This window comes from Somniosus microcephalus, chromosome 2 (assembly GCF_052327205.1).
Source record: "Somniosus microcephalus isolate GS21.2 chromosome 2, FLI_Smic_1.0, whole genome shotgun sequence".
Taxonomy (NCBI): Eukaryota; Metazoa; Chordata; class Chondrichthyes; order Squaliformes; family Somniosidae; genus Somniosus; species Somniosus microcephalus.
The window spans coordinates 32,435,905-32,459,883 of record NC_140988.1 but is presented as its reverse complement, the minus strand read 5'-3'; positions in this window follow the sequence as shown (position 1 = coordinate 32,459,883).

The following is a 23,979-nucleotide window of genomic DNA, read 5'->3' as shown; positions in this document are numbered from 1 at the left end:
GGGTTGGCCGAGAAATTTGTACAAACGTTCAAAAAGGCGATAAAGGCCATGAGCGAAGACCATATTCCACTACAACACAAGGTGGACAATTTCCTGATGGCATATCGAAATGCCACGGATGCAGTGACAAATCAAAGCCCTGCCATAATGTTCTATAACAGGAGGTTGCGGTCCCGGTTGGATTTGTTAAAACCCAATGTGCGTAGGGAAGTCGAAAACAAGCAATTCCAGCACGTAAATAACAAGGCCACTCGGAGTTTCGAAATAGGACAACCAGTGTTGGCCAGGGACTATAGGAATGATAAATGGCAATCCGGAACAATTCGTGCCCGACAAGGACCCTTGATGTACATGGTAGACGTTGGAGAGAACGTAATACGACGTCATGCTGACCAACTTGTGGAATTGAGAACAAGGGTCGACCCCATGTCTACGGCAGAGACACAAGTTGAAGAAGTTATTGAGCCTGTAGCATCTACCTCAGACTCGAACGTACATGATGATGTTCAATCCATAGGAGATCAAATGGATGAGTCACCTCAGCAACGAGAACCAGAGACCCCTGAAAGGCGTTATCCGGCCCGGATCAGGAGGCCTCCTCAGAGACTGAATCTTTGAACAGTTTTGTGTGAAAGTTGTATATATGTTATCCATGTAATGTTTTAATTGGGGTGTACACTGTTAAGCTAAAAGGGGAGGAATTGTAGCGTATGTAACCTGTACCACCTTAAGAGGACACCTTAAGGTGATGGACTACTTTTTGATGGCTCCTGTACATTGTAGTACCGGTGGTGACCACACCGGTATATAAACCCTGTGGAGCAAAGTGTATTCCAGTTCAGCCCTGACCCTCAATTACTAAAGACCTGTTTAATTATTTCTGTAGTCTGTGCCCAGTTATTCAGCAATAACTACATTTGGAAACACAGACTCAACAGTGTTCCCATGCGCCTGCTGCCCTTGTCCTTCTAGGTGGTAGAGGTCACGGGTTTAGGAGGTGCTGCCGAAGATGCCTTGTCGAGTTTCTGCAGTGCATCTTGTAGCTGGTATACACTGCAGCCACGGTACACCGGTGGTGGAGGGAGTGAATGTTTAAGATGGTGAATGGGGTGCCAATCAAGTGGGCTGCTTTGTCCTGGATGGTGTCGAGCTTCTTGAGTGTTGTTGGAGCTGCACTCATCCAAGCAAGTGGAGAGTGATGTGCCAAATAACTGCCCGAATCTGAAGTTAAAGCTTAAGACTGAAGACTTTTATTAAATAAGAATCATGGCAGAGTTAACAGAGTCCATCATCGACCGAGCCCTTGGTAGAACATACCAGAAGAGGGGCGGGGCCAGGGAGGAGTATTAGTGGTTCCCCCTAGTGGAACATTCCAGACATTACAAGTGCAAGTACAAATATCAGAACACAGTTATTTCATCACATTCACCCCCTGCTATAGATTCAGTCTGTCAGGTGGTCTGATAATCCTCTGGGAACGACGTAACTCTTGCTGAGGCTCCTCCCGGAGTACTAACTCCGGTTCATTCGAATTCCCAGGATCATCAGTATTTTCCACACTGAGGGTTTGTGTCTCTGAAGGTCCAATACCACGATTGAAAACTCTACTCTCAGAGTCGAACTCTTTTCGAGCTCCAGCAGGTGCAAGATCTTTAATAGAGACCGTATCCTCTCGCCCATCCGAATATTGAATATACGCATACTGGGGATTAGCATGGAGGAGTTGTACTTCCTCCACCAGTGGATCAGTCTTGTGGCCTCTCACATGTCTGCGCAACAACACAGGGCCCGTGGTCGTCAACCATGTGGGTAACGATACTCCATTGGTAGCTTTTCTTGGAAAACTAAACATCCTTTCATGAGGTGTGGCATTCGTCGCTGTACACAAAAGAGACCTTATGGAATGCAGCACGTCTGGCAGGACATCCTGCCAGCGAGAGGTCGGCAGGCCTCGTGACTTCAGAGACAGTACGATAGCCTTCCACACTGTCGCATTTTCTTTCTCGACCTGCTCATTACCACGAGGGTTATAGCTGGTAGTTCTACTCGTTGCAATCCCCTTCGATAGCAAAAACTGTCGTAATTCTTCGCTCATAAAGGAAGAACCCCTATCACTATGTATATAGTTAGGCATGCCGAACAAGGAAAACAGTTGGCAGAGGCATTTAATTACAACAGCACTAGTCACATCCGGACAGGGGATAACAAAAGGGAACCGAGAGTACTCGTCTATAATATTAAGAAAATAGACATTACGGTCGCTCGAAGGAAGGGGACCTTTAAAATCGAGACTCAAACGCTCAAATGGTCGAGTTGCTTTAATAAGATGAGCTGGCTCGGACGGCTTATAGAAGCGGGGTTTGCATTCAGCACAAACATGACAGGTTCTGGTCATTGTCCGGACCTCCTCAATAGAGTAGGGTAGATTGTGGGACTTAATGAAGTGGTTCATTCTGGCAACCCCAGGGTGGCAGAGTGCATCGTGGAGACTTTGAAGCTTATCTGTACCTAGACTAGCACATACTCCTCGTGACAAAGCATCCTATGGCTCATTAAATACTCCAGGCCTGTACTGAATATCATAGTCATATGTTGACAGTTCTATTCGCCATCTTAAAATCTTATCATTTTTGATCTTGCCTCTCTGCTTAGTGTTGAACATAAAGGCCACAGATCGCTGGTCAGTAATGAGTGTAAAACGTTGGCCAGCGAGATAATGTCTCCAATACCTGACTGCTTCAATAATTGCCTGTGCCTCCTTTTCCACTGAAGAATGTCGAACTTCTGGTCCTTGCAATGTACGAGAGAAGAAGGCTACTGGTCTACCAGCTTGGTTAAGAGTTGCTGCCAACGCAAAATCAGATGCATCACTTTCCACTTGAAATGGGATCTTCTCATCCACGGCACATACCACTGCCTTCTCAATGTCCCGTTTGATATTAAGGAAAGCCTCCTGAGCTTCCGCCGATAGCGGAAAAGACGTCGACTTAATAAGAGGTCGGACTTTATCTGAGTAGCTAGCCACCCACTGGGCATAGTACGAGAAGAATCCCAGACACCTTCTTAAGGCTTTTACAGTGTGAGGTAAAGGTAATTCCTTAAGTGGGCGTAATCTTTCAGGGTCTGGCCCAATTACCCCATTCTCCACAACGCAACCAAGAATACACAAACGTGTAGTATTGAAGGTACACTTGTTTTCGTTGTAGGTCAGGTTTAACCTCTTTGCAGTCTCTAGGAACTTCGCGAGATTTTGATCATGCTCCCGTTGGTCACGCCCACAGATGGTAACATTGTCCAGGTATGGGAATGTTGCTTCCAACGCGTATTCATCCACCATACGATCCAGCTCCCGTTGGAAGACGGATACCCCATTCGTCACTCCAAAGGGCACCCGATGGAATTGGAACAGGCGCCCATTAGCTTCGAAGGCCGTATAAGGTCGGTCTTCTATTTTGATGGGGAGTTGATGGTAGGCAGACTTTAAATTAATGGTGGCGAACACGCGGTACTGAGCTATCTGGTTCACCATCTCAGAAATACGAGGCAAAGGATAGGCGTCTAATTGGGTATACAAGTTTATAGTCTGGCTATAATCGACCACAAGTCTTTTCTTCTCATTAGTTTTAACCACCACCACCTGGGCACGCCACGGGCTACCACTGTGTTCGATGATTCCCTCCCGTTGAAGCCTTTCCACTTCCTCTTTTATAAATGTTTTATCTTCTGAACTATACCGTCGACTCTTAGTCACTATAGGTCTACAATTAGGAGCAAGGTTCGCAAACAAAGAAGGCGGGCTTACGTTTAAAGTAGAAAGGCCGCAGGCTGTGAGCGGAGGCTGGGATCCACCATACTTAAGGGTAACGCTCTCATGCTGACACTGGAAGTCCAAGCCTAATATTAAGTTCACACACAACTGAGGTAATATGAGGAGTTTAAAATCCTTATACTCCGTATCCTTAACGGTCAATGTGACTTTACAATATCCAGTTACCTCCGAATTAAGGGATTTGGACGCCATCACAATTTCACTTCGAGTAGGATACACCTTCAATGAACAGGAGTTAACAAGGTTGGGGTGTTTAAAACTTTCAGTACTGCCACAGTCTATCAAACACACAGTAGGACGACCATTAATCTTAATGTCCATCATAGATTTTGACAAGGAACACGATATGGTCTGGTCAACCGTAGCCGAGGCTAGAGTAAAACGATAGGCGGCAGCAGAGAAGACATCGGGTACAGGATTACCCTTACACACTTTACTAAAATGTCCCCGTTTCTTACATTTAAAACAGGTAGCCTCTCTGGCTGGGCAACTTTGCCTGGGGTGTTTAGATTGGCCACAAAAATAACACTTAGACCCATGGGGCACAGCCGCAACAATAGGATTAAGTGGGGGCTCCATTGGTGTTATGGATGTCTCCATACTCAGAACACACGAGGCTGAGAGAGATGCATGGGCTGATGCATACACTTCTGAATTCTTCTGGGCTACATCTAACGATCGAGCAGCAGCGACAACCGTTTTTAAAACTAACGAGTCGTTCTCGAGGAGTCTCTGTCTAATATAATTAGATCGGAGGCCAGATATGAAAGAATCGTGGATGGCTTCTTCCTGATACACTATGGCAGAGACAGCCTTGTAGTTGCAACCCTTAGCCAAAGCCTTAAGGTCCTGCAGGAAATCATCCAGAGATTCCTCGGGTAATTGCCTGCGAGTAGACAGGAGATACCTGGCGTATACTTCGTTAACCGACTTAAGGTGCTGGGCTTTAAGAGCTGCGAGGGCCTCTTCATATGTAGTAATATCTTCAATTATAGAGTAAGTTTGATGACTTACCAAGTTGGTTAGAAGACCCAACTTGTTAACCGTCGGATCGGTCGATGATGCGATGAAGTGTTCAAAACATCGGAGCCAATGCGTAAATTTCTTCGACGCATCTGCCGAATGGGGATCGATGTCCAGACGCTCTGGTTTCAAAAATTGATCCATCTTCCAAAAGTAGTTATTTAATAAAATTGATGTGCCAAATAACTGCCCGAATCCGAAGTTAAAGCTTAAGACTGAAGCCTTTTATTAAATAAGAATCATGGCAGAGTTAACAGAGTCCATCATCGACCGAGCCCTTGGTAGAACATACCAGAAGAGGGGCGGGGCCAGGGAGGAGCATTAGTGGTTCCCCCTAGTGGAACATTCCAGACATTACAAGTGCAAGTACAAATATCAGAACACAGTTATTTCATCACAGAGAGTATTCCATCACACTCCTTACTTGTGTCTTGTAGATGATGGAAAGGCTTTGGGGAGTCAGAACAAAAACCAAAAACATCACAAGAGGCTTTTATTATGAGATTGCATTAAAAGTAAGCTGAAGGTTAATTTTAAACACAGCAGGGTGAATTTTCTGCAGGATCTGGCAGGAGTGGAACAAAACAGGTGTTTCAGCTGCCTGAATGAGGGATGCATGACCCGGCTCAAACTTTCAGGATCAAGCCTGTTTCAATATTGATAGCAAGCTCCCAGTGTAAATAACAGTCACATTGGGAGCTCGCTGTTTAAGGCTGGAATATCTGGGGCTGCTGCGGGAATTTAATGTCCTGCAGCAGTTGAACAGGGAGAGTCTTTTTGGGGAAAGAAGTTTCGGTATGTTCAAGAAAATGGTGCAGTAGCCAAGCAGGACAGCATGTTTCATTACCTTATCGTAAGCAGCAGGGCAAAGTATGCATGCCACAAAGGGGTGAATTTTAACATGGGTGAGTGGTTGGGATTGGGTGCGGGTGGGGGGTTAAATAGACAGAAAAAAATGAAGCATGTCAGTGTAAGGTTCGAAAATTTCTGCACAACCCCAGAACAGAAGGAAAGTCATTTTTAAAATGGATTTTGGAATATCACAGAAGAAATCTGTAAAAGGGATAAAAGTGTGGTTGGACCAAACAGAAGATTTCAAAGAGCTAAATTACAGTTTACCTAAGTGTAAGAAGAAAAGATTTTGGACTGTTTTAAGGAGTTATTGGGCCAAAGGGATTTAAAATAAAAATCCCAGGAAGATTTTTGGCTGGTTTAAAAGGCATGTTCAGGCTTGCAAAAGGCTGGAACAAAGGGGAGGCGGGGTGGGCCCCCGAGTTTGGATATTGAACTGTCTAGGAATGTCCAGGGCCGCCCCAGTTTTACATAAGGACAATGAAGCCTGTTTTCCCGCCGAGAATTCGCAGAGCCAGGTATCGAATAAACAGGACATGTCCCCAGAAGTACAAAAGAAGGAACATTAGCCCTACAGGTTACCACAAACAAACCACAGTCCAAAATCAATTAAAGAGATTGACAAATGTTTTACATTTTAAACTGGTTTCAAGGCAATCCCGAAACCAGTTAAAGGCCGATTAAGTTTAGATGAGCCAGCCCCTAAACTCGTTAAGTTTGGATGGGCCATCCCCGAAGCTTGTTAAAGTTGTAAAACACATAAAAAATAATGAGCCCGCCAAATTTAACAAAGAAACCCAAGATTTGGCGGTCAGATAAGCCAGGCCCCAAATTAGTATAATTGAGGCCTGCCTTTTCAGTTCAACAGACAAGAGACAACAGCGAGACAGTGAGACAGTTCAAACGGACAGCCAGTCCGAGTTCAAGTTCAGCCAACCAGCTCAAGAGAGAGATCATCATCGGAGACTCGAAGGAAGAAAGAAGAAACAGAGATTGCGGCAACCAAAGGCCTACAGAAACCAACAACTGCCAATATTACCACCAACCAGGTAATATTGGGCCACCACGACCAACAAGAAACCAACCGCTGAAAACTCATGAACCAAAGACTTGTTTCCACTCTACAGGCTAGTCTGACTTAACCCTGGGTAAGATTTGAACATAAAAGACCCTAAAACTAGCCCTAACCAAAGAAAAATGGGTACTTACCCGATAGATCCAACAGCACGACTAACCGCATCTGCGGACAAACCCAAACTGAAGACCCAACGCAGGTGCAGTCTTCTACCACGTCCGAGGTATGGCAGGCCCCAACCGCCACAATTAAAGAGAACCCCAAAATCGCGAACCTCTACATCTGTCAAGAAAGTCATTTTGGTGAGCATTTCCTGGTCCTCTGGATTCCAGCCTAGCTAGTGTAGTGGGGTTGGGTGGGTAAGCGTTTTGTGGATTGTAATTCTCCCTCGTTTATTTCCGAGTGTTCCTCACCCTTTTAAAGTATAGGTTTTATTGTATTGTATATTTTCCTGTCTCAAAATAAAGATCTGAATTCGTTTGACTAACCCAGGTGCCTGTTGCAAGTTTATTACAACCCCCAAATAAGTCCAAAGTCTAGAACAAAAGGGAGTGGGAGTGATTCGAACCGCTCAAAGGAGTCAGAGGTGAAGCTGACAAACAACCCCCACACATCACCCCTTATATCGGGAAGCCTGCTCCAACCCACCTACTCAGGCGGGACAAGGGGCTGGCAGCCAGCCCGTTCCCAGGAAGCGGGTTGGCATTTTAACTATGTTAATGAGGCTTGAAGTCTCGGATTTAATAGTGGCTGGCTGGGTTTCCCAGGCCTCTGGAAACCCGGCAGCTGCAGTGAGGCGAGGATAGCCTCGGGAAGCACTCCTTGTGGGCCAGGAGGAGTAGGAGTGCTTCCTCACAGCACCCCCAAAAGCTCCCCCACCATCTGACCCGTACAAACTTTCCCCTACCCCCCGGGATTGGACCTCCCCATAGGGTTGGGAATCGGACCCCCCCAGATCGGACCACCCCAGGACAGGGGTTTGGACCCTCTTTGGGATCGGGCCCGCCTTGGGATTAGATGTCCCTGGTGTTAGATCCGTGATTCTGAGAGTATGATGTTTTTCAATAACCACACGGATGCTGTAACTTAACAATCAACGGGTATTTACTGGAGTAGGGTAGTCTCAAGACTGGGGTACAGAGGCATGCTCAAGGCTTATATACAGGTGTGGTCACTGCCGGTACTACAGTATACAGGAGCTGTAAAAGTAGTTCTCTCTTAAAGGTAAATACACTACAATTCCTCCCCTTTTAGATTAGTAGTACCCATAATATTCAAATAACAATTAACACTTTAACATGTACATTAAACAACAATAGTCCATTTATACATTCAGTCTTTGGGGCGGCTTCCTGATCCTTTCGGGATAGCACCTTTCCTGAGGTTCTTGTTCTTGGTGCGGAGGCGATTCTGGGCCCTTTTCATCGGTTAGTTCATCGGGTTCCACTGCTACTGGTTCTGAGGTAGATGCTACCGGTATGTCGGGTTCATCCCCAGGTACGCAAGACATGGGGTTGACTCGTTCCTGTGACACTAAGATCTGATCAACGTGGCGTCTCACAATGTTCTCCCCGACATCCACTGTGTACATTAATGGACCCTGCCGTGTGCATATTGTTCCGGGTTGCCATTTCTCTGTTCGGTAGTCACGGGCCAAGACTGGTTGTCTTACATTGAAGCTCCTTGTCGGCTTCTCATTGATGTGCTGGAATTGTTTATCCTCAACATTTCTTCGCACATTTGGTCTAAGCAAGTCCAGACGAGATCGCAGCCTTCGGTTAAAGAACATCATGGCTGGGGCCTGGTTGGTAACTGCATGTGTCGCGTTTCGGTAGGCTAATAAGAAATTGTCCACCTTATGCTGTAGTGTAATTTCATCGTTGCACATGGCCTTTATCGCCTTCTTAAAGGTTTGTACGAACCTCTCAGCCAATCCATTTGTGGCTGGATGATACGGGGCGGATGTGTAATGCCTTACCCCATTCCTTCTCATAAATTTTCAAAACTCTTCGGACACAAACTTTGGTCCATTATCAGAGCAAATCTGCTCTGGCAATCGTTTTCTCTGTAGTGGTTGAGGACATTTTTATCACCTCAGGCCACTTCGAATGAGCATCCACTGCTATTAAGAGCATTGAGTCCATGAATGGACCAGCAAAATCAATATGCACCCATTGCCATGGAGAGGAGGGCCACTCCCATGGGCGTAGAGGGGCATGTGGTGGTGCATTTTGGAACTTCTGGCATCCTGAGCAGCTCTTGGTTAGGTCTTCGATTTGTTGATCGATTCCCGGCCACCACACATAAGCCCTAGCAAGGCTTTTCATTTTCACTCCCCCCAGATGACCTTCATGCAGCTCATTTAGCTTGGGTGGAATCACCACTCTGGATCCAAACATCACTGTCCCCTGGCATACTGACAGCTGTTCTCTTCTGGATGAGAATGCTGGCAACAGTGAGTCGCCATGTGTTGGCCATCCCCTCACCGTCAAATCATATACCCGAGACAGCGTCGGATCATTGTGGGTCTCCTTCTCTATATCCGCGTTCGTTACTGGCAATCGTTCAATTATTGATGAATAAAATATCTCGAATGGGTCCACTGCTGGTGCTTCCTCCACAGTAGGCAGTGGCAGGTGCGATAGCCCATTAGCGTTTCCATGCAGTTTCGTGCCTTTATATTCTATTTCATATTGATTCGCCCCTAGAAACAGGGACCATCTTTGTAACCGTTGTGCCGTCATCACTGGAACGCCCTTCTTAGGATTAAAGATGGAGACAAGTGGTTGGTGGTCAGTCAGCAAGGTGAACTTCTGCCCATGCAGATAGTGGTTGAATTTTTTTACTCCCCACACTAGGCTGAGGGCCTCCCTGTCAAACTGGGCGTAGTTGCGCTCGGCTGAGGTTAGTGACCGAGACGCAAAGGCTACTGGCCTCTCCAACCCGTCTGGGAATTTGTGCGACAGCACTGCTCCAATACCATAGGGTGATGCATCACATGCCAAACGAATTGGTAGTGCTGGGTTGAAATGGGCCAACACCACTTTTGATGTGATCAATTCTTTACACTTCTGGAAAGCTCGTCTACGTTCGTCATTCCACTTCCATGGTACCCCTGTTTGCAGTAGGGTGTTCAGTGGGTGTAATACCATGGACAAATTTGGTAAGAACTTATGGTAGTAGTTTACCAGCCCGAGGAACGACCTCAGTTGTGACACATTTTCCGGTGCTGGAGCCTTGACTACTGCCTCAATCTTTTCAGGGGACTTATGTAACCCCTCTTCTTCGATGACGTGGCCACAATACGAGATCTGCTTCTGGAAAAACTCGCACTTGTGGCGATTAGCTCGTAGCCCATATTCCTTTAATCTGGTTAGCACCTTCTCCAAGTTGGCGAGGTGATCACTGTCATTTTCGCCCGTGACCAGGATGTCATCCAAATAACACTGGGTCCCTGGAATTCCTTGCAGGACTTGATCCATCGTCTTTTGCCAAATAGCCGGAGCCGATGCTACCCCGAACATCAACCGGTTGTATTGAAAAAGACCTTTATGAGTGTTAATCGTAAGGTATTGTTTCGAGGCTTCTTCTACCTCCATTTGCAAGTACGCCTGGGCTAGATCAATTTTGGTGAAGCGTTTACCTCCAGATAGCGAGGCGAAAATATCCTCAATTCGTGGAAGCGGATATTGTACCATGTGAAGGACTGGGTTCACTGTCACCTTAAAATCCTCACAGATGCGGACCTTCTTTGGTTCCCCAGGCGTATTACTCAACGACCTCTTCATTACAGGAACGATGGGTGTAGCCCACTCGCTCCAGTCTACTTTGGACAGTACTCCTGAACGTTCCAACCCTTCCAGCTCTGCTTTGACAGCTGGTCTGATCGCATAATGCACTGGTCTGGCCTTAAGAAACTTTGGGCTTGCATTTTCCTCTATTTTAATCGTTGCTGTTATGCCTTTTAGTGTTCCGAGTCCCTTGTGGAACACTTCTTTTGCGTCAGTTAGCATTTTTGACAGTCGTCCAGGTGTGACGTCGTCATCCTTTTTGGCCTCAGCCTTCAGTGCCTGTATGGAATGCCAATCTAATTGTATCTTTCGGATCCATTCACGTTCTAGCAGTGGTGGTCCTCCATCTGGCAATACATATATATCCATTTTAGGTATTTCCTGGCCTTTATATATCACTTTCAGCCTTATTTTTCCTTTGGGGTAGATTTTTTGCCCCGTGTACGTCTTCAAGACAATCTCTGTAGCTTTCAAGGGTATATGTGAAAATAGCTGCCTGTAGTCCCTTTGGTTTATGACTGTTAGGGCTGATCCTGTGTCCAATTCCATTTTCACTTGGACTCCGTCTATCTTGAGTGTAACCCAGATAGTCTGGTGATCCTCCATTTTGGTTACCTTATGTAGTTTCAGACAACTCAGCTCCTTGCTTCCGGAGTCTGTGTCACTTTTCTGTTCATCTGACCTACTGTCCATCACCTGGTGTACCTTTTTGTACTTCTCCTGTGGAGATTTCTTACTGTTAGTTTTCTTCCCAGACCTGCAGACTCTTGCTATGTGTCCTGCTTTTCCACACTGTCTGCACACTTGGTCCTTGAACCAACAATCCTTCTGGTCATGTGTTGTTCTGCCGCAGCGATAGCACTTCCCTGTTCCATAGGACATTTCATTGGTGCCATATTCTTGCGGTCTCCATTGTATCTCTGCAGCGCCCCTTGCGGCTGCTTCGTGTGATACTGCCATACTGAAAGCCTTGTCCAGCGTAAGATCCTTTTCTGATAGAAGCCGTTTCTGGGTTCCTTCACTTTGCAGCCCACACACAAACTTGTCCCTTAACGTATCTGCTAGTCCCGCTCCAAACTGGCAGTGTTTCGATAGCTTGCGCAGTTCCGTTAGGTACTCAGCATTGCTTTCGTCTTTGTGTTGGTTCCTTTTATGGCACTTAAATCGTTCTGCTATCAGCAGCGGTGTGGGGTTTAAGTGGTCCTGTAGGATTTCTACTATGCTTTCGAAATTCTTGTTCACAGGCTTCTCTGGGGTTATTAGGTTTCGCAGTAACCCATAAGTTTTTGCACCCATGGAATTTTACAAAACCAGTACTTTCCTAGCATCTGGCACTTCATTCGCCCTGCAGTACACCTCAATACGTTCCACATATGTCGCCCAATCTTCGACTTCATTGTCGAACGTAGAGATACTGCCACTCTTCGGCATCCCTGGGTGTGATTTAACTGTCAAAAATGGCATCTCCCGTGCTTCCCCTTCTTCTCCGCTGGCACAAAATGGCGTCTCCTGCCCTTTCCTTCCTTCCCGTGCTCGCCCTTCTTCTCCGCTGCAGCTTCTAAAAATGGCGTCTCCCGCGCTCTTACTTCTTCTCCGCGGCTCAATGGCGTCTCCCGCTCTCTCCCTTCTTCTCCCCGCGGACACTGTTCAGCCCTTGAGCCCTGGCTGTGCTCTGCACGTTCTTTTTTTTGTGCGCCTTTCCCATTTCCGCCGCTCGGTCCTGAACCCGGCTGTTGCTTTACCCTCTCTCTCCATTTTGTTTTTCCTCGACGCCGCTCGGTTTTCAACCCCCGGCTGCGCCCTGTGCACGTCACCCTCTGTCCTACCCTGTCGACGCTGCTCGGCTTTCTCTCCACCGTCGGTCGGCTCCAGCCGCCGCTGCCCAGGAAGGGTCTGCGCTGTACCTGTCGTCAGTCTATTGCTGATCGTCGTGGCTGGGGAACCAAGCCCGGCTCTCCACAGCCTCCCCTGCGATATTCACTCTCTGCCGGATGACTGGGCGGTTGCTGGTGGTCGACGCCCGTGTTTCTGGCCTCGACTTTCTTCCACCGCCCTCCCGGAGCGAATCCTCGAAGGGAAATGCAGAGTTGCAGGTAGATTCGAATCAACACTTGTTGCCACTGTTAGATCCGTGATTCTGAGATTATGATGTTTTTCAATAACCACACAGATGCTGTAACTTAACAATCAACAGGTATTTACTGAGTAGGGTAGTCTCAAGACTGGGGTACAGAGGCATGCTCAAGGCTTATAATTGGCCATTGGGTCTTTTATCTGGTTTTTCGCCTCTCCCGGGAGATCACATGGGTTCGGGTGGATGCAGAGTGATAGAAGATTTGAGGTTAGGGTCAGATCAGCCATGATCTTATTGAATGGTGGAGCAGGCTCGAGGGGCCGATTGGCCTACTCCTGCTCCTATTTCTTATGTTCTTATGTTCTATATACAGGTGTGGTCACTGCCGGTACTACAGTATACAGGAGCTGTAAAAGTAGCTCTCTCTTAAAGGTACATACACTATACCTGGGGTAGGGGTTCGGACATCCCCTTAGGATCGGACCAACCTAGGGATTGGGGTTAAATCTCCACAGCCTGCGGGGAAACCAGAACTTCTGGGTTTCCCACGTGTTACCGCCGACGCCCCCCCAATCACCACCCCGCTCCGCTCCCAACATGTCACAATGTTAAAATTCCCTCAAAAATGTTTCCTCCGCCTTATACTATATCACAGTCCTTTAAATGGTTACTATGCAGACATGCAGACCTTATGCGTGTAACTCTTCTCACATTCATATCCTTAAAAGGTTTCGCAACAAAAACCATTTCATCTCAATCTTGTTGCAAAATGCATGTACATTTATTGACACCCATGACTGGTTGCTAGATGGCCACATGTATTTCACTATATAAGCTCCTGACACTTCTATGTCCTCAACTCTCCATCTGTTGGCATGTAACAGAAGTAGACTGGAGGAGGGCCTGATTTCATCAAGCCCTTGAATTCATTTGAAGGTGCCACCTCACAGATCAGTGGGCCAGAAGGTGTAGAAGGACTCTCTTTCTTCTCTCTCTATTTATGCCCCCAGCCATACACTTGAGCACAATGCAATGTGACATAGTCTATTCTCATGCAAGCAATATTTGAAGTGGTACCTTGGCGGCCAGCATTCTACCCTTTTTATAGGTGTGCCACAGGAAGCAGTGCCAGAAGGGCCAGCTCCCATACTTCCTCAGCTTCAAGGCCTTGGATTTGAACCTTATAGGGCCTATATTTTACAAAAAATAAGCTATCTGAGTATCACAGATGTCTGCAGTTATTAGAGGAGGTTATTGAGCTCATCCAAAACTCTGCTGCCCATATCCTAACTCGCACCAAGTCCCGTTTACCCATCACCTCTGCGCTTGCTGAACTACATTGGCTCCCAGTCTGGCAACGCCTTGATTTAAAAATTCTCTTCCTTGTTTTCAAATCCATCCATGGCCTTGCTTCTCCCTATCTCTGTAATCTCCTCCAGCCCTACAACACTCTCAGATCTCTGTGCTCCTCCAAATTTGACCTCTTGCGCATCCTCAATTTTAATCGCTCCAACATTGGCAGCTGTGTCCTCAGCTGCCCAGACCCCAAGCTCTGGAATTCTTCCCTAACCCTCTCCGCCTCTCTCTCCTCCTCTAAGATGCTTCTTAAAGCCTACCTCTTTGGCCAAGTTTTTGGTCACCTGTCCTAATATCTCCTTATGTGGCTCGGTGTCAAATTTTGTTTGATAACGCTCTTGTGAAGCGTTTTGGGACGTTTTACTACTTTAAAGGCACTGTATAAATACAAGTAGCAGTAGTAGAGTGCCAAGCACCCTTTACGATCTGACAGCATGTGGTGGAGTTATTACGTTTCAAGGTTTTTCATCACTGCAGTTTGCCATGGAGCTCAGAGACGTGTGTAATGGAGTCCCCAGTGAAAGGGATTTCTAAACCCAGCTGGAGTATCTCTTGTGAATGCTCAGATTGCTGCTCGGGAGGTGTTGGACACCTATCTATGAAAGGGGCCTCACACACTTCAGCATTTTTATACCATTTTTCCACAGAAAGGATTGGTAATTTTTGTTCACTTCAAAGGCTGGGTTTTTATAAGCAAAGTGTATTCTCACAAGTTAAAAAATAATGAGTAGCCAGACAAAGGGTGGTTAATAACAACAACAACTTGCCTTTATATAGCACCATGAACCTAGTAAAAAGGCCTATAGATTAAACACCAATAGGCTAACTATCTTGCCCACAGAATAAATCATTCATTAGTTGTTTTGGTAATCAGAACAAACACCTCTCACCCATTGGGATTGATTTTAACTGTCCCACTTGGCTAAAACCAAGCGGGGGGGTGGTGGGGGGGTGTGGTGGGTGGAACCGGGAAGACGGACAGTTAAAACGTAGCGGGAATCTTACCCACTCTCTTCCCGCCCAGAAATGGCCGACTCCGATTTTAAATTTCAGGAAGCAAGGACACCCGTCCCAATCTTTAAATATGCAGATTACGTCATTGGGCCCCGATATGTTATTTTAACCTGAAGCTTGAGCAGTGGTTTCTTATCAGTCAGGTTAAACCTGCTGGAGACACCAGCCAGGGCTAGAAATGGCCCAGCAAGGTAAGTTTTTAAAATAAACAGTTTCGTTGTGGGCCCGGAAGAGCAGGAGTGCTCATCTAGGCCCCACGAGGAAACCTTAGGTCTTCCCTGGCTTAGGCTTCCTCCCCTGACCACATACTGTGTGCTGGGAACTGTTCACGTGGATCCCCGGTGGAGTTCTTCTGCCACCCGATTTTAACGGCCCAATTCCTGGTCGCGTTGGTCAGGAAGTCAAGAAGCCGGCATGCTAATAAAATTGGGCTACGCTTCCTGGACAGACCAGCCACTCACTTTGCTGTGTTCCAGCCCGAAAGTAAAAATCGAGTCCATTGTGTTGGAGAACGCTTTGATCTCGGTCTGCGTATGAAACAGGGGTTAAAGAAGAGAGTCGCAGTGACCAAGAGGGCAGTCTGCTCTTTGGAAAATGAGTGCTGCCCAGTCAGTCAGGCACCAAAATGATGCAGGGAGAGAAAGTTCTGCCCTGGACCAGGACTGGCTTTATGAGCAAGCAGCCAGGCCATGGGGGGTGAGGGTCACACCAGGCTAAGTAGTAGTGGAAGTCATCCAAATTGCGGGTTGGAGAAGGGAGGAGAGGGCACTAGGACTTAGTCTCTGCCCAGGGCCCCTACAAGCCTAATGCTGGCACTGCCCTGGACCACCAGGACAGAATGAAGAGGGGTTATTCTATTTAAGTAAGAATAAAGTGGGGGTGTCATGCATTCATTATTTACATATCAATACACAGTGGGTAGAACAAATGAAGGACAGAGACAGGATGAGTTGCTCGTCCATGTGCTTGCTTTACTAGGCCAGAGCAAACTGAGCATGCTCAAACTAAACCCTGTGACAAACCATGTGATAAAATGTTACACTGCTTTCCCCTTAAAAAAAAATGCATGTATTTCCCCTCTCAAATACAACAAAACTATGGTCCCACCTTTCCCAGCATTACATGTACCAAATAACAAAAACCCCTGGCTTTTTTTTCTTTTAAATGAACTACAAATCCAGTTTAATAACAGGTTTGTGGAGCCTTCTTGATCTCCTTACAGAAGGTTTTGGCATTGAATCAATTTTTGGGCTGTTTTGTTTTGGTTCCAAACTCAAAGATGATCCTGTTTCTATCTCAGATTTGTTTGAACCTGGTACTTCAGTTCCTGAACTGAGTCAAACTCATGTATATGTTCAATGATCAAGTGGTTCATGATCACTGTCCAATCCAGGCCAGTAAACAAAGCTTCTGGTTGTTCAGTATGAAGTTCAACCAGAATTCTATCTCTCAAAGAAGTAGGTACCACCACTTTATTTCCCCACTTGATACAGCCTTGCTCACAAGACAATTCAGTACGATGATTATGGAATGGTTTCAACTCTGTGTCCAGACACTGATCAGTCCATCCATTCAAGGTGTTTCCATACACTCTTTTCAGTACTGAGTCCTTTTGAGTCTCATCTGCAATTTCAGTTGCATTCACGGGAAAGTTTTTGTCAACTGCACCTAGCATGAAAATCTCACCTTCCCTTCCAACACAAGTCTTCATGTGGCAACCTGGACAAGGCATCTGTGTTTGCGTTTTGCTTTGAAGTGCGATATTCACTGCTCAAAGTTGCATTCTTGATGTGGCCATTGCAGGGATGGCAGAGTTGGGCCCGAATATTGCTAGGAATGGTTTGTGATCGGTTATCAGGGTAAACTTTCTGCTGATCAGGAACTGTTGGAATTTCTTGATTCCAAACACTATGGCAAGTGCTTCCTTTTCAATTTGCGTGTAGCTTCTCTTGCTCTTTGTGAGGGTTTGCGATGCGAGCTCGATTGGTTTCCCTTGGCCGTCATCCATTATTTGGCTTATGACAGCTCCCACACCATAGCTAGAAGCATCACATGCTAACTTCAGCTCACGCTCTGTGTTGTAGTGCACAAGTAGAGCATTGCTAGAGAGACTTCTCTTACAAGCATCATAAGCTTCCTGTTGTATTTTGTCCACTTCCATTGGACATCCTTCTTGAAGTGTTCGTGCAATGGAGCTAACATGGTCGCTAACTCAGGTAAGAAGCGTGCGTAATACCGGACCATTCCAAGGAAAGATCTTAACTTAGATACGTTCTGTGGCTGTGGAGCATTGATGACAGCATCAACCTTTTCCTTCACTGGTTGCAAGCCATTTGCATCAACTTACAGACCAAGGTGCACAACCTCAGGCTGCATAACAGCACATTTGCACCTTTTCAATTTGACATTGTGGGAATTCAACCTTTGAAGCACTATATCTAACACTTCTAGATTTTCTTCCTCACTGCTTGTTGCGATCAGCACTTCGTCTTGATTGCATAAGCAGTCCGCCGCTGTGTTGATACCCATATCAATATATTGCTCGTTGATCAAAGGTTTTGTACGAAAGTCTTTCTCACGACTGCTTGCATTGCCGCTAGTGGCATAGATACTTTAGATGCCTAGCTCTTCAATATCAAGTGTGTTTACTTCAATATTGTGAACTCCCCCCTGTTGTTGTCACTGCTTTGCATTGCCACTAGAATGGTTCTTACTTCCTGCTTTTGTTCTATCTCTGCAAGCTGTTGAAATATGGCCTTGCTACTGGCAGCGAAAACACTTCGCATTTCTGTATTGGCAGGACTGTGGTCAGTGATTTCCATTGCAGCGATAAAAATTCACTGAGCTGCTCTCACCAACATGCTTTTGACTTCGACTCACAGCTTTAGGTTTGGCAGTGGCTTTGTGACTGTAGACCTCAACTGCATTAATCACTTGAGTTGGACGGAGACCCCTAGCATTCTTAGACGCCCTCTCCATAGATAGGGCAATTTTGCATGCTATGTCAAACGTTAGATTCGGAGTGTTCAGTAACTTGGACTGTGTGCGCTCATCCACCAGTCCACATACAAACTTATCTCGCAACGCACGATCCAACAATGTGCTGAAGTTACAATGCACCGACAGGTTCTTAAGGGCTACGATGTACTCACTGATGGTTTCACTTTGATTTTGGTTAGAGTCATAGGGGGAAAAATTCAGTATCGCCCCATTTGGGGCGCCATTTTTCGGCCATGCGCAAAGTTTAGCGCCTACCACTAATTATCGCCTTCGATGGCAAACTTGGCTTTTATCGGCCTTGGAGGTGATTGGAGCACTAAATCAGGCGTTTCACACCTGTCTTAAGGTGCAAGTGCCGAGGAGCGAGGCGTTACCTCAGAGCGCTGGCGAAGCTCATGTGATGTCAGTCAGCAATGGAACACAGACACACTGGCGCCGGCCAGTTCTTAAAGGGGAGTTCTGACGAAAGGTCATCGACCTGAAACATTAACTCTGTTTCTCTCTTCACAGTTGCTGCTTGACCTGCTGAGTTTCTCCACCATTTCTGTTTTTATCTTAAAGGGGAGGGTTGATTTTGCTCTCCATCCACATCCTGCTCATTGCAGCCTCGAATCTCGGCCTGGAGAGACCTGTACATCAAATCTGCTGGAAAGAACAATGGAGAGACCCAGGGAAAGAGCTCAGAGTGCAGCCCCCACAGTCTCTTCTAAATCGATACAAGGAAGGGCAAATCAAAATGAACCTGCAAAGTGCTGCTCAGTATGCAAAACTCCTTCACACAGCGTTGAATCTCTCCAGAAGTCTCTCTCTCTCTCTCAGAATGCGTGGTGCAAAAATGTCACCAACAAAAAAAGGCAGGAAGCGGTCGCCTTAAAATAGCGCTTTCCCAGTCCCTTCCTGATTGCAAAACGCTCCCCTCAACCTGTCGTTGCTAGCAGCAGGCGGTAAGGCAGGGGGCGCCACTCAATATCCGGTCCGGGGCGTTGCGCACTCGACTGATGTTACGATCTGCCAGCGCAGGAGATCGTGGCGGTAGTGTTTAGCACCACCGCAAAATGTCTAGTTAATTTCGCAAGCGGTGCAAACATCGCCGCGCCCGGGCGCTAGTTGCTTTGCACCCCATTATCACCCCCTTAAGGCACTAACGGGAGGCACAAACCACTGAAATTTTCCCCATAGTCATAGGGGGGAAAATTCAGTATCGCCCCGCTTGGGACGCCATTATCGGCCATGCCCAAAGTTTAGCGCCTGGCGCTAATTATCACCTCCAACTGCAAACCTGGCTTTTATCACCCCTGGAGGTGATTGGAGCGCTAAATCAGGCGCTACACACCTGTCTTAAGGCGCAAAGGCCAAGGAGCGAAGCACTAACTCAGAGCGCGGGCACAGCGCAGGTGATGTCAGTTAGCGATGGAACACAGACACAATGGCGCCGGACAGTTCTTAAACGGAAGGGTCGATCTTGCTCTCCAGCCACACCCCTGCTCATTGGAGCCTTGAATCTCGGCCTGGAGAGACCTGTGCCTAAATCTTCCACCCAAGGACTATACAGAGGGTGAGAGAACCAGCTCAGTGCTTCAGTGAGCGGGCCTTGGAGGCTCTGGTTGATGCGGTGGAGCGCAGAAGATCTATACTCTACCCTGAGAGTGGCAGGAGGTCTTTGCCGCATGAGTACAGAAGAGTGTGGAGGGAGGTGGCTCAGAACGTCACCTCCAGGAGCATGGTGCCCAGGACCCATAATCAATGTCAGAAAAAGTTCAACGACCTCACTCGGTTCATCAGGGTGAGTGGCTTTTTTTCAATACCTCTCCATCCCTCCATCTTAACCTCATTCTATGGCCAGAGAATCTTAAAACCCCAATGCCCAACACTCATCCAACACATATGGCCCTCTCATGAAACACACATGCACATTCCACACTTTGCATACAGTAAGGGCTATTCACCTATGGGAGGCACATCAGGCAAGACCATGGTTGCATACAGTAAGGTATAGTCACCTATGGGAAGCACATCAGGCAAGTCCATGGCTGCATACAATAAGGGCTATTCACCTATGGGAGGCACATCAGGCAAGACCATGGTTGCATACAGTAAGGGCTATTCACCTATGGGAGGCACATCAGGCAAGACCATGGCTGTATATTTACTCAGACGCCGTCCTTTTTCTTGCAGGCCAAGCTATCTCATAATAGGAGACAGCAGCAACGGACGGGTGGAGGGCGGCCTCAGCTGCAACCCCTCAGCAATCTTGGGGCGCACGTCCACAGGATTGTGGCAAGCCAGGTGATCGGTCCCGTCACCCCTGGAGAGGCCGACCCTGTTCTAGACAGCAATGGTAAGGTCATCACCTTTTTTCCTCTCTCCTTCCACTTGTCCCTCACAACACCAGCCTTTGACACTTACAATCCAACTTACTAAATCACTGCACTCTTTCCTCCCTTACTGCCCCCCTGTCCTCACGCTAAAGCCACTCTTGTACCTCCCTGCTTTCAGATGGTGATTCACCAGCTGAGGAGACGGGCCCTCAAGCTACCAGTGGGAGTGAAGCTGTAGGCGAGGAGGAAGAGGAAACTAGAGCATCAGCACCACCCTCCCCCGAGGAAGCCCATGCCCACACTGGGAACACGCCTTCCCTGGAGGAGAGCAGGGGGTAAGGGTCTGATGAGGGTGAAGCTCCAGCACCCAGCGGGCTGCAGCAATGCGATGTGGGTAGGGAAGCTCCGGGGCCTTCTCCCTGGAGGGAGAGTAGGCCAGTGAGTCCTGCTGCCCTGGACGCAGAGCAGAAGCGACTCATCGCTGAAATGAACACCCAGGCGGTGGACATGCACACTCAGCTCATGGGTGCAGTGGGAAGGGCGCCCAAATGCACTGAATCACTGGCAAGGAGTGTGGAACACTTCGCTGTAGCACAGGCGGATGCCACGCTAAAGCTTAGTGCTGCAATTCAGTCACTGGCTGCCATGACCCCATCTCAGACTGCTCTCATGCAGACTCAGATTGAGGCCACGCAAGCACTGACTGCTGCCATTGTCACTGGTCCAGACACATTTCCCCAGGGCTCTCACCACACCGCAGCAGGCCAGCAATCTGTGCTCCAGCAGATTGCTCCAGATGCAGATGTGCTGCCCTGTGGGAGTGCCAGTGTGTCGGTCGAGCAGGGAGTTGCTGTCCTCTCAAGATGACAGCATTCCTGCTGCCACCACTGTCACTTCCCCATTGCACTTGCCACCGCCTGTAGCCCAGACTGCTGCCGCCCATGCAGAGTTGGTGCAGTCTGCAGCTGGTCCCTCCAGGCCCAGAGCTGGTTGAGGCCATCCTTCAAGAGCATCTGCAGTCTCAGGTTCTGACAATCAGCAGCCTTCCACCAGCCTTGCTGCAGCCACTGGGGCTCCATTTCAGAGGAGCAGTAAGGTGGTGTAGGGGGGCATCCTTTACCTGGTTTACGGAAATTTACCTGGTCAAGCAGCCCTTTTGCCACTGCACTGTGACCAATTCCAATCAGCGGTTTCGAATCGCTAAACCCCTCCTTCCAGTTCTGACTGGAGGAACTTATAATTAATGATATATTAAAATGGACAAATGGTCTGGATGCAAGAAAGTCAAACTTTATTAAAACTAAAGAAACTACACCACACGATCAAAGTAATCACGTTAAAATTGCTTAAATAGGGGAGGAAAAACGGACACAACGAGGGAAATCGACTAAAATCACAATTTCTAACGAAATTCCCACTTTACTCCCACCCTTAAGCCTATTCTAAGTTGCCTTGTGGAAGGCCAGAAAAATATATGCTCACTACTGCAATGCCAGCTCAGTGCCCTGCAAAACTTAGATCTTCACTGTCTCGAAGTAAAGAAACACCACAGTGTTTTAAAAGTAAACTGCTGGTGTTCTTACTTCTTCAGACAGACTCCCACGCTGTAGAGGCACACGGAGGCAAGGCCAGAGAGAGAGAGATGCTTCTGAGAAGCTATCTCTTATACCCCAATTTTGGGGCCGAAATGTTCCCGCCCAGATCCGGAGGTTTCTGGGCTAAAACAAAAGGGATCCAACTGTCCCCATTGTCCAGTAATGGGTGATTCAAACCCATTCATTTTAAACTGTTCCTATCCTCAGTCCAAATGTCTCTTCTGTGCTGAACTTTGAATGTAAAGCTGCAGTTTTGATGTGTCTTCATTCATCCTGATGGGTTTTGAATGGAGATGTGTAGACAGCTTGGGAGGAGTGTAAACAGAAACCCATTGTCTTGTAGTCACTGAAACCGCAATCAGAAGTGGATAATCCCTTGTGCAAACATCCTTGTAGCAGTTTCTGTAAACAAATCGATTATCTAACTTCCCGAACTGCCTTTGATTGGCAGATTCAAACGGGCTACTCCCCAGTGCAAACAAGCAGCTAGTAGGTTACCGGACCCGCCCAATACCACAGGGTGACTGACAGCTCGGGCTCCATTCATATGCTAACAGCCTGCCTGTCCTTTTGAAATTCTGTTTCCATGAGGTCTGTTCAGCCATTTTTATGCCCTGAGCAATTTAAACAGTCCAAACTCAAGAGTACATCTTTTAATAAAATGTACAATCTTAAAGTGTGCGATTTTCCCAAAGTTCCTTGATTCCAGTGTCCAAGTGCTGCCTAGCCTATGAGCTTTTTAACGCAGCCCTTTTGCGGTTCTGGGTATGTTTTAAAACATTGTCCAACCCAGAGACAATTTAAAATCACACAAAGTCTTCGTCCACGATGTGGATTAATATTTTCTGATCTTCGGGGGCTGAGGGGATTGTGCGAACCCCTACAGTGGGAAGGGGGGAAGTGCGCAAGGGAAGGAGATCACCCTCGAAGGGCAAAAAGTAGGAGGTGTGACAAAATGTTGGTCAATTTTTTATTAAAGGCTGAGGTTCGAGTTCAAACTTTTGTTTAGTGTTTTGGACATTATCTCCAGGTTGTGAGAACCAGCTATGTTAATGAATGATTTTTTGTGTTTGTTTCTATTAGTTTGTCATGAAGAAATGACACACACAGAGTTTGTAAAATAAAGAAATTTTTGTATTCAAAATGTACATGTTTGGTGTCTTTGGAATCATTGCTGCCTTGGCCAGCTTAGGGGTTGCAAGTTGGTTTCATTCATGTTGTTCTCCATGGCAGTAACCATTTCCTCAGCAGAGGCCTAGAAGCGGCTTGCTGTCAGACATTGACGGATGGCCCTTGCAGTTTCAACATTGTGGGCCTCCCTCCCGCCTTGGTGCTGCTGATGATCATCCTCCTCCTCTTCCTCGTCCTCTTCCTCCTCCTCCTCCGGTGGTGCTCCAAGGCCTGGTGGCATTGGCTGGGTCCTGAGAATTGCCAGGTTATGCAGCACGCTGCACACAGCTATGAAGAGGGAGACTCGCTCAGGCGAGTACTGCAGGGCTCCTCCTGAGTGGTCCAGACAGCGGGACCGTTGCTTGAGCACGCCGATCGTCTGCTCAACGATGTTCCTGGTGGTGAGATGGCTCTCGTTGTAGCGCAGCTCAGCAGGGGTGTTGGGGTTACGGAATGGTGCCATCAGCCAGGTGCACAGTGGATAACCCTTGTCCCTGAGGAGCCAACTACTTGGGTGATGCGGTGCCTGGAAAAGTTCTGCCACAGCAGTCTGGCGCAGGATGAAAGCATCGTGGCTGCTGCCAGGATAGCGGGCATTGACAGCGAGTATCAGCTGTCTGTGGTCACAGACCAATTGGATGTTTAAGTAGTGGAATCCCTTGCAGTTGCGGAAATCCTCTGCACTCTCATGCGGTGCACGCAATGCCACATGCGTGCAGTCAATGGCGCCCTGCACCATGGGGAAGCCCGCTGTCCTCGCAAAGCCCAATGCGCGTTCATGCTGTTTGGCCCGGGTCATGGGGAAAGAGATGTACTGGCGTCTCCTTTTACAGAGGGCATTTGTGACCTGACGGATGCAGCAATGGACCGCGATCTGGGAGA